General features: G+C 43.7%; 1 pseudogene; it reads left to right on the top strand.

Annotated features, from left to right (window-relative positions):
• The first annotated feature begins 1,763 nt into the window (after positions 1–1,763).
• Positions 1,764–1,927, top strand: LOC126254351 (U2 spliceosomal RNA; annotated as a pseudogene).
• Positions 1,928–15,452: the final 13,525 nt, after the last annotated feature.

Raw genomic sequence — 15,452 nt, 5'->3', positions numbered from 1 at the left:
GGGTAGTTGTCGTGGAGTAGAGGGTAATGCGGGGTGGGACGGCTACCAGTAAGGCAAGGGAAGGCTGACTAGTACTTGGAGGAGTTGACAGAGAGGGTGAAGTTTAGGCATGTGCATGTCTGGCGCCACTCCTGGCATTTCTTTGCAGTGCAGCTTTTTTTTCTTTATTGTAATTTCATTCCCCTTCCCCATATGGGCAGGAGTTACAATATACACTAAGATGGGGACATGAAGTCGACATGAAGAACACAGCTGGCAAATCAAACTACACTTAAGAAACACTGGAGACAAACCCGAGTTAAAAGTTGGCCACAGGATAAAAATTTCTCACAGCACAACACTTAAAAAACTTCTGGAAATGAAGGAGCACTCATGGTGAATAAAAAACCGCTGGTAGGGACCTGCCGAGGGACTTGAGGCTGGAGAGGAGGGAAAAAGAGAGGAGAAAGTTGTATGTGTGTGTGAGGAGGGGGGGTGAATATCTTGGGGCAGGAGATGGGCAGGGCGCGAGATGAAGAGCGAAAACAAGACAGGAGGGAGTGCAGAGACACTGAAGGGCAACACGGGAAAGGGAATGTGTGTAGGAGGGGGAAAGCTGCTTAGGAGAAGGGAGGGGGAGGAGTAGGTGCCTTGAGGAGGAGGCAGGAAGAAGGAAGAATGTGGGGTTAGAGTTGGTAGGAGGGACAGACGTCAGGGCGAATTCATCATCGGGGGGGGGGGGGGGGGGAGGTTGGTAGGTGCTGGAAGTTCCATAGTTCCATTGGGAAAGGAGATGGAGGGTGTGGAGATGGAGAGAGGGTGGGACACAATGGTAAAGGCGTAGCAATGGGCTGGGTGTGGAGCAGAGTGGGGACATCAGGGATTGAGTTGATGGGCAATATACAGATGCAGATGTGGTTCAAAATGGTTCAAATGGCTCTAGGCACTATGGGACTTAACATCCGAGGTCATCAGTCCCATAGGCTTAGAACTGCTTAAACCTAACGAACCTAAGGACATCACACACATCCATGCCCGAGGCAGGATTCGAACATGCGACTGTAGCAGCTGCGTGGTTCTGGACTGAAGCGCCTACAACTGTTCGGCCACAGCGGCCGGCAGGTGCTGACGTGTTCAAGGAACAGGATGAGGTGGGGCAATGCAGCTATAAACCGCTGACCGTATATATAAGTGTCCTGTAGCAGCAGCATTGATGAATGGAACACAGTTACACCTATTTGTGAGTCGCAAGTCACATCTAGCCAACAGAAAATGGGAAATACGACGTACTATATTTTTACAAATTTATTGCTCATTACATTAGTTGAACAAGGCATCTTAAGACGCAAAGCTCATCAGACAAATCCAGCCTGGTCCAGCGCCATCTAATGGGTGTACTGTGTACCTGAAGAGCCAACCAGCCACATCCTTTGTAACTGCTGGTCACAACAGGCTTGAGACGCAGCTCTAGGTCGCCGAATCCTCATGACCACTCCTGTCACTGGCCATGGCCTGCTGTGAGACAAGCAAGCCTGCATATGATGTATAGCTCTAACTGCAATTCCATCACCGGAACGGACTTTCAAACAATCAACTTTACCCAATCCGAAATTGGTAAGTTTGTTTGTCCATACCCTTTGAACATCTCACGCTAAATGTAGATTTGTCACTTTTATACGAGGTGTTTCGAAGACAGAAGAAGTCGGACCACACACGCGTTTTCATGTCTCTAAAGTATCGTTACTCGTTGAGAAAATCCTGTACTACAGTATGGCATAGGCTGTATTCCTTGTATTCTCTCATCATGTACAAAAGGTGTTCTTGTGAGCTTAATATCTGCCACATTCTGAATCACAGAATTAGAATATGAAAATCATTTTTGGCTCATGATGGAGTTCTAGGAGCATGTTCTACGTCTGTCACAAAATGCTTTCTCATTTTCGATCTCTGTTAATCTAGTCAAATAACAGGTCACTTGCAAAGTGTCTTAAGGCAACCAAATAGCAGCACAGAGAAGTTGTAAATATCAGGTCAATACCACATATCACTTTAAAAATTCTGCAACGTACCTCATTTTATTACAAAGGCCATCTCTTCATGTGTAGGTGGGAGATCGATATTCTGTCAAAAGATCTAACCGCAACTGACTACCACTCCAACTCATGAATCATACCCGTGGCAGTCTCGTCCTTGTTCCCACACACTCAGCGGAACGTCATTGATGTCAAACTGATTGACTGTTAAATTAGACCGATCATGAAAATCCCTTTGTATCATAATTAACCATTTTCCTGCATTCGGATTACACTCACATTGTAACTGTTACAGACGCTTCTGTGACGCCTGTGGGGGTTTCCCACGGGCTAGGTAGTTACTTCCTCAGCTACCAAAATGGGTGGAAACCATCATTAAATAGCTAAAGGTATCCAGCGCTAATTACATTGTCTCCCTTGTGCCTTTTCATGCTGGTGGAAGTAAGTCACTTTGAATTCCGATGTACTGCTCCTGAGCTAATCCTCCTGGACCTGTTCGTCTATGGGGGTGGGGATATGGTGTTTCACTCTCTACTTCATCCCCCACAACGCCTTCTCTCCCATCCCCGCCACGACCACCAAGTCGCATGTGAACAGCTGGCACTGCCGCCACTGGATCCACGCATCAGGGATATACTAATTTCGCCTTAAAAGCCACTGCTGGCCATGCTGGAGAGCTGTTAATGATTCCAGGCTGGCGAAAGTGGTCCTATCCTTTTCAGAAGAACTGAGTGCTTAAATATCGCAGGTGTAAATACCAGGGTATTGGACAATATGCTTCCCTTACCCCTTCTGCACAATGAAACATTCTCAACAGTGTTTTCCAAATATCCTGGAAAGGCTGACCCAGCGAACAATAGCAAAATACCTATCTGCTGACCACCCAACTCCAAACGTTTTTTCCTCGGCATACAGGTCTATACAAGGTTCCCTATAGGTTCCCACCAAATTAGTGGATGCATGCTTCGAGAGCTGAACCAGGTATCCCTGGCTTGAATGCCATGTTAGTTTAGGGAAGCACAATTGAGGACTGACATTTGGAGCTGACTACAGAACGAATGAACTGCTGCCAGCATACATTTCGCGCAACTAGCACGAAGATAAGATACGAGAAACAAGCACTGATATGAAGGCATACAGATAGTTTTTTTCTCACTTGCTCTGTTTGCGAGTTGGATGGGAAAGGAACCGCGTGTGATTAACCAAGCGGTCTAAGGCGCTGCAGTCATGGACTGTGAGGCAGGTCCCAGCGGAGGTTAGAGTCCTCCCTCGGGCATGGGTGTCTATTTTTGTCCTTAGGATAATTTAGGTTACGTAGCGTGTCAGCTTAGGGGCTGATGACCTTAGCAGTTAAGTGTCATAAGATTTCACACACATTTTAACATTTTTTTATGGGGTAGGAAATGACTAGTAGTGATCATATTGGTTCAAATGACTCTGAGCACTGTGGGACTTAACATCTGTGGTCATCAGTCCCCTAGAACATAGAACTACTTAAACCTAACTAACCTAAGAACATCACACACATCCATGCCCGAGGCTGGATTCGAACCTGCCACCGTAGGGGTCACGCGGTTACAGTCTGAAGCGCCTAGAACCGCTCGGCCACACCGGACGGCGACTAGTAGTGATCCAGGGTATCCTAAGCCGTGCACTATATGATGGATGCAGATGCAGATGTAAATTTAGTCTCCCTGTTAAGATGTTAGTCCATCCAATTATAGCTATGCAAATCTCACAGAACAATTTTGCTAGTATTTATCGAGAAAGCAAAAGATAAAACTTCTGCTGCCCATTGTCCCTCGGTATAAGGCTTAGTATTAGTCCCTAATTTTTTTACTGCAGTCTCTTTGCAAACCATATGTGAGAGGTTGCAATACTCCTAAGTGTGCCCAAAACACTCAGAAGAAACGGTACAGAGCTCACATATCAATTCCTCTTTCGTCAGAGTACCTGCGGTATTCTCACGAACCCTCCGGTCTTCGATATAACACATTTGAATTCACCTCATTTCGATGAGTAAGAAATGTCTCCAACCAAGTCACAGAGCCCTGCTAATTTTCACTAAATCCCATCTCGTTCCAGCAACACTGTCTCCTTTGTTAGAAGGCTGTCTGGTACTTAACACCTGTCACTGTCGAGGCAGATTACTATGACGAATAGAAAAATAGCACACTAATGTACAGGAGGAAATTCACAATAATGCAGAGTATACAGGGGCTGTACAAAGAAATTCAGAAGCCTAACACCTACAACTCATCGATATCGAATGGCTGTCTACAAATATACCCTGTACGTGTATTAATTTCCCTTATCATATTCCTACGGTTACTACACTAGAAATACGACAGTGTAATAGTGTCAGAGTTTTCGTTGACAGCATAGTCTATCTCTCTCTCTCTCTCTCTCTCTCTCTCTCATTTGTAACATCCAGCTGAATAATACTGTGAACTACAAAGCTTCACTACGTCATCCGATAAAGAACTCGGTAAGATTTTACAGTGTCTCTCTCTTCCAATACATCGAAAACAAATACTGTCTACATGTTGATATCGGACATACTTAATGATCCTTTTAATATACATGTATTGGTCCACTGGAGCATATAACCAGTGATCGAGCTCTTTTCCACACACTTCGAATGGTGTAAGATAGGCTGCTCCCACAATAAAAAGGATGGTTGAAATAAAAGACAAAGTCGTTGTTTCTTATTGACAAACATGTGGAAGTCATCGGATTATATGGAAACTGGAACAGTCTACAGAAGTGTGGAACATTTCCTACCAGCTGGCTGAATGTGATGACCTCTACTTTCAATCTTAGCTTCCACAGTGACCAGGTAGCAGATGTCTTGGTGTTGTGTTTCAAAGAGACCAAGGGCATTCGTTCCTCGTATATGTGGTGAAAATTGCGCCCAGGTATATGATAAAAATTTCGGCGTTTCGGTGTCCTAGGTGGTGGTCATCCTGACCTGAAAGTCTTTGGCCACTGTATATTTCATTGTTTGGCTTACAGTGCACAACCACATGTGAAACATGTCTACAGAGAACAGATAGTATGCATCATTAGTGGTCAGTCCCTCTGGTGCAGGAACGGAATGACTTTCGTACACCCAGACGAGTATGCGACTACCATCATTCCTGCACATTTTTGTCATATTTTCCTCAATTTTACGTATTTTCTATCAATTTTCTTAATTTTACCAGGTTCTCTGTAATTTCAATGTATTTTACCCAGTTACTCAAGTTCCAAACCACCACTCTTGACGACTTGTCACAGCAACAATAAGTCTCATCGCGTCGATTTCATTATGCACGCTTGCTTCACCGAAGAAACAGGCACTGCGGAGACTACAGTTGTTATGAAACACATGAAATGTATTTGCAGTTTCGAATATGGACAACCATCAACTGTGTAGTGGAATGACAATGAAAATTTATGCCAGACAAGGACTGAAAGCCGGATTTCCTGCTTATTGCGAGATGTCGCCTTACCATTTGGCTATCTGAGCACAAATAATGGACAGATCCAAGCTTCGTTATATCGTCAACAATGTGTCTACAACCTGTACTCGTATACCCATTATGTATATTCCCATACAGAAGAAATGTTTGGCTTCAAAGTCACTGGCCTAGTGTCGGTGGATAAATGCAGTACTGCAGTGCCTGAGTTATTCCTCCAGACACACATGTTGGAACTTCTCTTCTGTCTTTAATCAACCTCCCCATCAGCATCTCTCCTATTAAATGTGGAATTGACCAGAAGTAGAAGGGCACAATAGCCACTACATTCAGTGTTTCAGGAAGGAAAAGAAAGGGCTGAGTTCCAGGTAATAAATAGACTTCGATATTTTGTTTTGGGAAAGAGCATAACACGTTTTACAGACTTGCACAGCCAATGAACACTAGTGATATGGTGTGGTATTCTTATCCCATTACTGCATTTTTCCATTCTGTAAAGACTGTTCCACATCAATCGTACTCACGTTACACAATCTATTACACATGCTGAGGCGATTAGTATTCCTTATTGGTGTACAGCAGAATCGAGTATGACACATTTGAGAGATTTGTGGTAATATGACAGCGGTTAGGAAGAACAAGATCCAGGTGAAAGAGATTGAAACATGCTGTGTAAATCACTTGTGCTATCAATTCTGTAGTATTGTTGTAGTGTTTCGATTCTGTACCAAGAACGTAATCACAAGAGAGAAATGATCATAACATAAACACACACACGTAAGGCTACACTGTTCTATACTTAAACATGCTATAAAGTTAAAGCAATGTGGTTTCCTATATATTAGGTATGCAGGCTCGTACACTTTTAGGATGAGGTGTTCAGTAGACACATATTTTGCTATTTTCCTCTGGACCAGCCTTTCCATGATATTTCAAAAACACATCTCAGAACGTTTCAGTTTGCAGGAAAGATGAGGGGAAGCATATTATTCAATACCCTTGTATTTACTCCAGCAACGCTCAGTTGCCCATCGCCTCTGAGAATGACAGGAAACGTTTTGCGAGTGTGGTATCATTAACAGCTGTCCGCCACGGCGAGTGGTTGTTTGTCAGCTGAGAGTGGTACAGCCTTGACCTGCGGGCTGAAGTTCACGACCCAGTGGCGGCTTTGGCACCTGTTCACATGCGACTAGGTGGTGGCAGTGGGTATGGGGGTGGAAGCGTCATAGGGGTTCGAAAAGAGAGTGAAACATCCTACTGCCTCCATAGACTAACAGGGCTCAGCAGTAGCATTACTTGAGGAGCTGTATATCAGAATTCTAAGTGACTTACTTCCATCAGCATGGCAAGGCAATTGAGAGATAGAACATAACTGGTCCTGGATAGCTTCAGTTATCTTATGATGGTTACCACTCATTTTGGTATTTGAGGAAGTGATTACCTAGCTTATGGGCAGGCTCCAGAGACGTGACAGAATGTCTGTAGCTGTTGCCTAGTGAGTGTAATCTGACTACACGAAAAACAATTACTCACCATATAGAGGGATCTTAATGACTTAATTAATTAAATAGTCAATGAATTTAATATCAATGACATACAGCAAGGTGGCTGACAGCAAGAACGAAAGTTTCACGGATATGATACACTTGTCTGGAGTGGTAGTCAATCCTTTTTTCGTTTCGATTAGATATTTTAACAGTACTTCAATTTCCCACCTACACAGGGAGAGATGGCCATCGTAATAAAACGAGCTATATTAATGAATTCTTAAAGTGATATACAGTACTAACCGAATATTTAGAACTAGTTTGCGTTACTATTTCACTACCGTAAGAGACTTTGCAGTTGACGGGGCTTTTGGCTAGCTTAACGGTGTTCGAAGATTAGGAGTCATTATGTAACAGAGGTAGCACTTCATCACGAGCCAAAAATGATTTCAGTATTCTAGGTCTAGGTCTTTCAGGAAGTGTCACGTACTAAACTGGTAAGAGCAGATTTTTCTACTAGATGACAGAATACTTAGAGGAAATATAGCCTATGCAAAGCTGTTGTAAATAACGTTCGCAACAGGTAATGATACTTTAGCGATGTGAAAACGTGTGTATGGTCCGATTTATTCCGTCTGCTAAAAGATAAGGGAGAAATCTACATTTTGCGTGAGAAATTCAAGGTGTATGGAAATCCCAACACCCCTTTTTTGATTTGGTAAAGTGGACTATTCAAACGGGGGGTTCTGTTGGTATTGGAATTGCAGATAGTGTTATATGTCCAAGTCGCACCTCTCTCTCGCAGTGTGCTACAGCCAGCAGCACTAGCGATCATGACCGGTCAGCGACCAGAAGCCATGACTTAAGCCTATCGTGACTGGCAGCTACAAAGGAAAGATTCAGCTGGTCAGCTCTTCAGGTACACAATACACTCAGCAGATAGTGCAGGGATTCATAGCCACAGTGTCACTAGCCTCTGCACAGGTTACTATCTGCCACAGTAGAAAACATCCAGAATCTACTTTTCCTCAAACTCTACAAACCTTCCACATGTTACATCCTCTTACGACCCCGTCTGCCCCACCTCGGAGTTTATCAATCTCATTCATGCAGCTTCTTACGACATATCAATCAGCACTTGAAAAAACATCATCTTCTTCCCAGTAAGCACTGTGGCTTCTGTACTTGTGTCTCCACTGATGATCAGCCCCATCACTTCACCCATCTCTTATCCCACCATTATTACCTCTGGAATCCGCTGTTTATTAGTATTAATGCCCATATCCTCCATCCCACTGCAATAGTGCCCCTAGTCTCTGTCAACGCTTCCCTCCTTTTTCTCCTCTACACTTCTAACATGCTCATCTAATCCCCACCAGTCAACCTCCATCAGTATGCTGATGACACCACTTTCCTCACCATTCACCCTATCCTCTAGAAATCTCAACGATCGGTCCAAATTCACCTCATTCAGTTTACCCCCTTGTGTAACTAATGGCTCCTCAAGATCGACCCCTCAATAACCCATTCAATTATTATTGAAAGTACCACCTACGCCTTCTGCCTGCTAACTTACACACTGAAATATCTTGGACCAACCCAAGATCAATAACTAACGTGGAAATATCACCCACTAACCATCCAACAGAAAGCCCACAATAGACTAAAACTGCTAAAATCACCGACAGGCCAAACTTTTTCACACCCACGAAACCCAGATCTGACCAACCCTCTGCTATGCAAACGTTGCATGGATCTCCGCCCCACCAAAGTCCTATGTCTCTACAAATCGTTGAACGCCATGTAGTCCATCTCGCTTTCAGTATCCATTTACCTTCCCTCAGCTGGATCCTCTAACAGCGCATGAAATTCTCATCCCTCTCCACTCACATCGAACACCTATGCATTTTGTATACAACCTGAAAACTAGATTACGATCACTCCATTGTCTCCTATTTGCTCACCATCCCACATACGCCGCTCCCATCCACAAATACATATCTTATCTCTATACCTACACATACTCCATATCCTATGTCAATACAACTTCAACCAACTCCCTCTTCAGACCATCGGATCTGTCCTGATATTTATCCCCCCTACGAACTTTAGCTCTTCCCCACCTATTCCACGCCACATCAGAATTCCTCTCTCCTTTCGTTCTCCATCCATCGCCATCCCTTTCCTTTTGTAACACTGCCTTAGCCACAGGACACAATGCTCCTCTCCCTCAGCGTTTCCAACTGACTGTATTTCCCACTATTGACTTCAGCTTCTACCTCTCACTCCATAGCTTTCCTGTCTAACAGATCCCTCTCTTTCTATTCACTCTCTGCAACCCTTGCCACATATTCTCCCCTTGTGCAATGCCTCTCATCCCATTGCAGGTCCTCCACTTCTTAAGTGGAAATGTACTGCTTTGATGTTTTTATCAGAAGAATTTCACCTTCCTGCAATGTGTTTTTAGAAAGTATATGTTGCCATTTTCTTAAGTCTCTGTCTCTGATTTTTAATTTAAATTAAAAAACAGCCAAAATTTAGCTTATATTTCTCAATATAAAAAAACTTCTTTAATTCATTTGGATGAAGAGCAGAGAACTGTGCCACTAACAGCCCACCCTATCTATTTTGTCTGAGGGAGATAAAATAACAATAAAGGAAAAAAGTGCCTGCACTGCACGTCATTGTTACAATATTATCAACCATTCTCGTTTCACTCCCAGAAGCTATCCGCTTATATATCGACAAGAGGCTACTCCAAAGCACTTCCGTAATAGTTTGCCATCATTATTATTACCTATCCAAGGCAATTAGATATAATGGCTGGAGAAACTATCTAGTGCTAGGCTAACAGCGAAAATATCCTCCCTAAATCCAACAGTTATTGACGAGACTGCCTAAATGGCTCTGAGCACTACGGGACTTAACATCTGTGGTCATCAGTCCCCTAGAACGTAGAACTACTTTAACCTAACTAACCTAAGGACATCACACATATCCATGCCCGAGGCAAGATTCAAACCTGCGATCGTAGCAGTCCCGTGGTTCCGGACTGCAGCACCTACAACCGCGAGACCACCGCTGGCGGCGACTGCCTAAAGATCAATGGGAACTACCCCTCCCCAAACGCCAGGCTTTACAGCCAGAGGAAAAAATTTAGATTTTCCCATCAATTGTTCAATTTCCAGCCAATAGCAGGAGCAGTCTGCCATCTTGGATTGTGATGTCATAGTATGGCAAAGATAATGGAATAAAAAGAGTACCCTACATCCTTCTACACCAACAATATGCAAACTGAATTCTCCTGAATAGTAAATATATTATTATTATTATTATTATTATTATTGTGTCTCATGCAATGCAATGTACTTAGCATTTGAATTTATTGTGAAAATTAGAATTTACCACGAGATGTTGAATTTTCTGCTGATATTTGACAATAGGTTGTTGTCAGGGGAGGGCTAGGGATTTCTCAGAGACGTTGGGGGAGGATGAGGAGCAGGAGGAGGGGAAGGAGTAGGGGGTTGTTTCTTTCAGAAGGCATCATAAATCAACCAGCATAACAAGCGTTTGAGATATTACATCATCAATTTAATTAATTACCATATCAATCTGATATCAATTTAATTAATTAGCAAATCAATTGGATACCAGAATTGCACCAGCACTCGCTTTGCTCGACTTCTGACGAATCTGCCACATGTTACAAACATTCACTATGCTCTGATATCCAGTTGCATTAATACCAGTCGTCGTCACAAGCAAGATATAAAAATGTGATAAGGAATTACCCTAGATCCACTGCCTCCATGATTGAGCCAACCATGCCACCGAGTGTGCAGACGCAAGACAATTGCAGAGAAACATCGCTAAATGCGATAAATACAAAGAATGAACGCTTAAAATAGGTTTGAGTGCTGGCGGAAATTCCTAATACCTGTTGCCTGTGTTTTCAGAACTACGAATACTGTCTTTGAAAGGAGATCAGAAGGGATAAATCATTACTTTAAACAAAATAGTCATCTCTCCATCATTGTTTCGTCTACTAATCATTACTGTAACACTTCTTGCATGGTTTCTTTTTATTTAAGGTTACAGTACCGTACACACAAACCTCTAACATCAAACGGCATGAGAAACCTACTATTGGAAAAATAGGATTTCAGAGAAATTAGGAATGAGCTTCATAAAATTTTGCAAGTCAATAACGCGTTCATCTACATCTGGTCCTTATGCAAGCAAATGATTGGCTTAGAATTGATTAGTGGAGTTGTTGGATGTTCTTCTGGGGAATATCATGGCAACTTCAGTTGGTGTGTTAGGTCGTCAAACGCTCGAGGAGATCAGATGACCGTGTGTCGAATTTGCAGTTTGATAAGCATGATGACAAGAAGTAGGAACTCTCGTCATGTGTGGACAGGCATAATCTTGCTGAAGTACGCTACTGGCCATTAAAATTGCTACACCAAGAAGAAATGGAGATGATAAACGGGTATTCATTGGACAAATATATTATACTAGAACTGACATGCTATTATATTTTCACGCAATTTGGGTACATAGATCCTGAGAAATCAGTACCCAGAACAACCACCTCTGGCCGTAATAACGGCCTTGACAAGCCTGGGCATTGAGTCAAACACAGCTTGGATGGCGTGTACAGGTACAGCTGCCCATGCAGCTTCAACACGATACCACAGTTCATTAAGAGTAGTGAATGGTGTATTGAGACGAGCCAGTTGCTCGGCCACCATTGACCGCACGTTTTCAATTGGTGAGAGATCAGGAGAATGTGCTGGCCAGGGCAACAGTCGAACATTTTCTGTATCCAGAAATGCCCCTACAGGACCTGCAAGATGCAGTCGTGCATTATTCCGCTGAAATGTAGGGTTTCGCAGATATCGAATGAAGAGTAGAGCCACGGGTCGTATCACATCTGAAATGTAACGTCCATTGTTCAAAGTGCCGTCAATACGAACAAGAGGTGACCGAGGCGTGTAACCAGTGGCACCCCATACCATCACGCCGAGTGATACGCCAGTATGGCGATGACGAATACACGCTTCGAATGTGCGTTCACCGCGATGTCGCCAAACACCGATGCAACCATCATGATGCTTTAAACAGAACCTGGATTCATCCGAAGAAAATGACGTTTTGCCATTCGTGCACCCAGGTTCGTTGTTGAGTACTTCACCGCAGGGGCTCCTGTCTGTGATGCAGCGTCAAGGGTAACCGCAGCCATGGTCTCAGGGCTGATAGTCCGTGCTGCTGCAAACCTCGTCGAACTCGGGCTGATAGTCCGTGCTGCTGCAAACGTCGTCGAACTGTTGGTGCAGATGGTTGTTGTCTTATAAACGTCCCCATCTGTTGACTCAGGGATCGAGACGTGGCTGCACGATCCATTACAGCCATGCGGATAAGATGCCTGTCATCTGGACTGCTAGGGATACGAGGCTGTTGGGATCTAGCACGGCGTTCCGTATTACCCTCCTGAACCCACCGATTCCATATTCTGCTAACAGTCATGGCTCGACCAACGCGAGCAGCAATGTCGCGATGCGATAAGCCGCAATTGCGATAGGCTACAATGTGACCTTTATCAAAGTCGGAAACGTGATGGTACGCATTTCTCCTCCTTACGCGAGGCATCACAACAATGTCTCACCAGGCAACGCCGGTCAACTGATGCTTGTGTATGAGAAATCGGTTGGAAACTTTCCTCATGTCACCACGTTGTAGGTGTCGCCACCGGCGCCAACCTTGTGTGAATGCTGTGAAAAGCTAATCATTTGCATATCGCAGCATCCTCTTCCTGTCGGTTTAATTTCGCGTCCGTAACACCTCATCTTCGTGGTGTAGCAATTTAAATGGCCAGTAGTGTAGAAGCCCTTGATGGCTCGGTATGAAGAACAACGAGATGGGGCGTAGAATATTGTCGACGTACTGCTCCAGATGACAATCAAAGGGTGCTGCTGTTAAAAAAAATGGCATCCCACACCATCACTTGTAGCTGTCGGGCTGTATGACGGTAGCAATGAGAGCGGTACTCACCACTGGCGCGCCTCCACACAAGTCTTTGCTGACCATGGAGCTCATTTCGAAGCAGGACTGATCACTGAAAACAATTCCACGGCAGCCAATGAGGCCGAAGAAGTGTCTGGATACGCCCTGGATAACAGTGGGATACCAACACGACTGTCGCGTGCCATACTACCCGACAAGCGAAAGTGTTCGTCCGGCGTGCCATTCCATTTCATAGTAGGACCCCGTTGGTTCTTATCTGTGGCACCCTTACAGCACAGCAGTATGTCAACGATATTCTGTGCCCCGTTTTACCGCCATTTACGTCAAGCCATGCAGGGCTTATATTTGAGCAAGATATTGGCCGCCCACACACAGCGAGGGTTAATGCTGCTCGTCTTCGTGCTTTCCAAACCTCATCTAGGCCAGCAGAACCACCAGGTCACTCCCCACTTGACAACGTTTGGGACATGATTGTCAAGGCCCCCCAATCAACTAGCGATTTTGTGGATCTGACGCGCAAATGGGACAGAATTTGGCACAGTATCCCCGAGAACATTCAACAACTCTATCAATCAATACCAAGTCGAATAAGTTGTATAAGGGCCGGAGGTGGATCAATGCGTAATTGACTTGCTGAATTTTCGAATCTTTTCCTTTTGAGTAAATCATCCAAGTTTCTGAAGTTGTAATCATTTTCTTGTCTGTATATTTACAACACAGCTACCAATTTCCGTCCTATTTAGATAATTCCTTCGTGGTACGTCGTCTTTTTTAGTTTTACAGTGTACAACGAGAGTGGTACTGCACATTTAATTTCTCTTGCTGTTAGGTTGAACGAACGTAAACGTACGGTAACAAACTTTCACGAAGGCCGCCTGGAGCACCGTCACTTTACATTATGAAAATGTATTATTCTGCTCCTGCGACTCTGCGTTCATTTAACACATATGAGAATGTCACGTTTGTAGCTCTCCTTTCTTTTTACTCATGGTCCTGCGTTAATGGAACTCGGTTTTAAATCTAAGTGCCTTTTTAAGATATTATTCCGAGTTATTACGTAGGTTTCGTTCCATTCTCTTTTGCAGTGTGTTGCAACAACAATTCTCACACGAGATGGTGACGTGCGAAAGTTATGAGTTATTTTTACGAGAAGTTCATGAACACTAAACGTAGATGGCTTCTGCAATAACGGAAAAATTTATTTCATTCCGCATTCACTTATTTCATCCGTAAGGCATGAAAATGAGGCCTACTTGCTGAAATACTACAGCATGTTTTTGTCAGTGCCATACGTATGTCTGTTATTAAATATCCGGTTTCAGGTTGATTATTTTCATCTCTGAATACCATATGTGACCAATTTTGACAGCAGAGATACAAGTACAAGATGCAAGACAACGGTTTCTGGCATAATGTAAATGCTTGTCTATCCTCTGGATATCCAAATATTTCTGGAGGACTAAATGATCTATTCTGTTGCCGCTAGGAGGAATGAAACCATATGTGAGTGTGCAGAATTTGATTGTGTTAAGTAAGAGGTAATTCTATTTATGCGGGGTTTCCTAGTGAAGTATTGCAGTGTTTTGGCAATCCGATATACTCGTGCTTCAGACAAGGTTGTAATTGATGACACGATATTCATGAAAAGGAATCAGTAAACAGTCCCTTAATGAGGTGGACGGAAAAGGAAACCCTTTGCTTACATGCAATACATGCGACGATGCAGACGACATGAGCTTACAGGAAAGTGGTAGTTCTGAAATCAGAGACCAGAGTTGAAGAGTCTATCGGTACGGAGGCTACCTGTTAATAACTTCGCCGAAGTATGCCAACAGGGCAGTTTTAAGACCCAAACGACATAAGCACGGCTTCGGACGTCAAGCTGAGATGGGCACTAGAGGTACCACAACCGAAAGATTTCTAAACAGGAGGTATCACAGTTTACTAGTAGTATCTGCTTGGGGCGCCAAGCTGAGAGACGCGTTTACATGAAGGATTTGTATACAATGCGCATTACAAAAAAATGGTTCAAATTGCTCTGAGCTCTATGCGAATTAACACGCATCCATGCCCGAGGCAGGATTCGAACCTGCGACCGTAGCGGTCGCTCGGTTCCAGACTGTAGCGCCTAGAACCGCACGGCCACTCCGGCCGGCTTTCTCATTACAGTTAGTAACAAAAGCTGCCACAGGTCAAAGAGTACCATGGAAAAGGGGGTGCGGAAGAGGTAGGGGACACCAAATCATAACTAGCTTGTGTGGAAAAATATTCTCGAACCGATCCTGTGTACTATCTACCTCTAGGACAAGATAATATCATGGATGGAGCAAAGAGGACATAAAAGATAGACTAGCATAGGTAAAAAGTGCATTCTTCTACAAAATCTGTTTTTTTAGTGTCAAACATGGATGTTAATTTATGTAGATAAGTGAATCGTCTTCTGTAGGAAAACAGGAAAGAAGATA

Source organism: Schistocerca nitens, chromosome 4 (genome assembly GCF_023898315.1).
Source record: "Schistocerca nitens isolate TAMUIC-IGC-003100 chromosome 4, iqSchNite1.1, whole genome shotgun sequence".
NCBI lineage: Eukaryota > Metazoa > Arthropoda > Insecta > Orthoptera > Acrididae > Schistocerca > Schistocerca nitens.
This window is presented reverse-complemented; position numbering and strand designations above follow the sequence as displayed.